We start from the raw sequence: 3,240 nt of genomic DNA, 5'->3' as shown, positions 1-3,240 counted from the left end.
GCTGACAGGACACCGGGCCTAGAGATTGCCTCGCCGCGCCGAGATGTTAAAGCACCGCAGCTCAGCACGCCCTCGCAGCACCCTCCGCCCTCTCGGCGCAGCGATCACTATAGGCCCACCATCACAGACTAACGCGCCCTCTCGGCGCGGCTCCCTCTCGACCCGGTGCGGCGCCCTCTCGGCGCGGTGTAGCTTGAAGGACTCTTGGCGCCCTCTTTGCGCGACACAGCGCTCCTGCTGCGCGACGCAGCGATTTCTCTGTTCGGCGCCCTCTCGCCGCGGTACCCTTTCGGCGCGGCACCCTCCCGACCCGGTGCGGCGCCCTCTCGGCGCGGCGTAGCTTGAAGGACTCTCGGCGCCCTCTTTGCCGTGGTGCCTTCTCGGTGCGGCGCACCCTCGGCCCGCCCTCTCGGCGCAGTGCACGAAGCGCACGCAGCGCGTGCGCACTCTCGGTGCAGCGCGCACGCTCTCTTTGCGAGCGCGCGCGCGCCCTCTCGGTGCAGCGCGCGCACCACGTCGCGCGGTGCAGAGACAGTGCTGCGTTGCGTCGAGAGGGCGCCGGGCCGAGTGGGCGCCGAGCCGAGAGGACGCCGAGCCGACAGGACGCAGCGCCGAGAGGGTGCACACGCTAGGCCGAGAGGGCTCACGCGCTGCGTGCGATTTGCAAGATGCGCCGAGAGGGTGGGCCGAAGGTGCGGCGCGACGAGAAAAAAAGGACTCCAAAGTTGCCTTATATGTTATAGGGCAATGGTAAAAAAAAAAAAAAAAGCTGAGGATTGCCGGGTGAGCACAGCGCTGCGCCGCGCTGCGCCGGCGGCCCCGTGAGGCATTATTCCCCCCTCATTTTGAGAACGGTGTGTCCTGGACTCCAACTGGCTTTTTTTCTGTCTTCCTGGGTGTCTGTTCAGGTATAGGTGACACTGCCAAGACAATCGAGGGCACCTCCGGCAGCTCTTCGCTTTGACTCGGACATCCACTTTTTCATTGATTTTCATATTATGTATTATTTGTGCCCTCTCTGCATCCATTGCAACCTGGCGGCCCCGTGAGGATATATGTTCCCCCCCATTGAAAACGGTGTATATGTGTGTGTTTAATAAATGAGGTGCACTTCGATTTAAATGTTTGAAAAGCTAAACCAATACATATTTTAGGAGAGGGTTACAAATGTTCCTTTTAACTGTTGTATGACTGAGTACTCATAGTGAAGAAATTATTGTGCAGTTCGAACTTAAAAACGGAGAAGAAAAAATAAATGATTTTTGCAGTGATACCTTTATTACTGCACTTTATCAATTTCGTTGTTCTTATTTTGGTCAAACAACTTTGTTTCTTAATCATATAACATACATCAAAAATAACTTTAAACTTTATTAAGAAATTTAAAAAAAGCAAAATGTTCTTCAAGCAAGCTTCAAATATTTACCATTTAATATTTGTACATGTACACAAAAAAGAGCCTTCGGTTGGCGGCTCCCCGACACATACAAGATGGAATCACCTGCAACACTCGTCACACTGAATCTGGTAAACAAAGAAAAAAGCAAGATTATACAATGCAGCACATACATTTTAAAATCTTACACGTTAGGAAGTTAAAAACATCAAAATGTGCACTGTTGAAAACATAGAACAACAGACAATAATTTACAATGATTGTGTAATTCAATATATTTCTTAATCATTACATGCATTAGTTAACAAGAACTTACATAATTACCCATCTGTTGTCTGTCATGTGTAGCTTACCCACAAAAAAAGCACAAGTTAGATAAATCATCTGTGAAAACAAAGACAGAAGGATTGCTATAGTACTTCCCTGTGTAAAACTTAACTAAGTTGTATATAGCATTGATAGCACAGTCAGGACCATTCTTTGGGTGGCAATAACATCTCTTGGGTGCATATTACTTACCAGTCTCTAATAGAAGCGTTGCGGCAATTTGCAGCCTGTACCTATTTATATCATGTGTCTTTGCTGAGAAATCTATTTCTTCATTTGAAAGAAGATGTTCTGCAAACTGAAAAAGACAATGTCAGATGTTTACAGTGCATAAAGAATGCTTTAAATGTTTGCCATCTTTAGCCTGTATATCATTCAAAAAAATCTGCTGTCAGACAATTATTTGTTTTAGTCCTTTTTTGTATGAACTCTAAATTTGTTTTTTTTAGTTTTGAGTAATGTTTGATTAAGTATTTGCATACTTGAGTGATATGAGTTTGGTAAATCTAGTCTGTAAATCAAATACATACTTTCAAAGCAAAGACACCACAAGAGGTTGAATCTTGTTGCCTGGGATGGGGGACAGTGCCACAAGTCCACCTGGAAACATTGCACCCTTTCTTGCGCATGAACGCCCTGAAATATAAGAGCCAGTACATATCAATACAAATTTCAAGTTTTATCCGTCAATTACATAATTTGTATTGTAAAAACAAAAACCTAGTCCACTTTCAAGAGAAAGCACACATCTTCAGTTAAATGTTGATATCAAAATAGTACTCTGACTTTTAGAAGCTGTGCTTACCGGGTTGATACCAGGCACGGGCACCCGTGAGAATCTCACGGGGGAACCAAATCGAGCACAACACCTGTTCTACAAAGGGACTTAGCAGGCTATGGAGCATTTCTAGGGACATATGTCTTTTCTCACTCACTCACTCACTCACTCACTCACTCACTCACTCACTCACTCACTCACTCACTCACTCACTCACTCACTCACTCACTCACTCACTCACTCACTCACTCACTCACTCATTCACTCACTCACTCAGCTTTCAAAGTGCCATGTCAAAATAGGGCATAATAGTACTTGAAATGCAACTGCTGAACTGCAAAATGTGGCTAAATCGATCGCCCTTAAATCTCTTTTGGTGCTCAGTACTATAAAAAATGGGTATTTAAATATAGATTTGCCACAGGCATCAATTCTAAGGCTGCCCATGTCATGACTATGTTGTATGTAGGTGTCAAGTTCCATTTGTTTTAGTTTCTACGTTCCCTTAAAGGCCTAGAGACATCCCTTTTTTTTTTTCAATTAGAACGGAATTTGATAGAATGTATAAAGTGAACACATTTGCCGCATTGGAAATTAAAAATGGACACCGATTACTAAGAATAAAGCTGAAATGAAATGCCAGTTTATCGATCAGGTCCCGCACGAAGCCAAACTGGCGGCGCCATTACTGTGACGTCACAAGTTGTACATCTGGATGTCAACAAACCCAAACAACATG

The 3,240-nt window shown here is 45.2% G+C and overlaps 1 long non-coding RNA gene across 1 annotated transcript; it reads right to left on the bottom strand.

The window, feature by feature from the left end:
* Positions 1 to 1,720: 1,720 nt before the first annotated feature.
* LOC125965782 (uncharacterized) lies at positions 1,721 to 2,361 on the bottom strand. The gene is made up of 3 exons (XR_007479970.1): positions 2,254 to 2,361; positions 1,916 to 2,021; positions 1,721 to 1,780 (listed from the first exon to the last, which is right to left on the bottom strand). It is a non-coding gene; the product is annotated as an uncharacterized lncRNA (long non-coding RNA).
* Positions 2,362 to 3,240: the final 879 nt, after the last annotated feature.

Source organism: Syngnathus scovelli, chromosome 3, assembly GCF_024217435.2.
Source record: "Syngnathus scovelli strain Florida chromosome 3, RoL_Ssco_1.2, whole genome shotgun sequence".
In the NCBI taxonomy this organism is placed as follows: Eukaryota; Metazoa; Chordata; class Actinopteri; order Syngnathiformes; family Syngnathidae; genus Syngnathus; species Syngnathus scovelli.
Note: the sequence above shows the minus strand (reverse complement) of the source record. Positions and strands in the feature narration are given on the sequence as shown.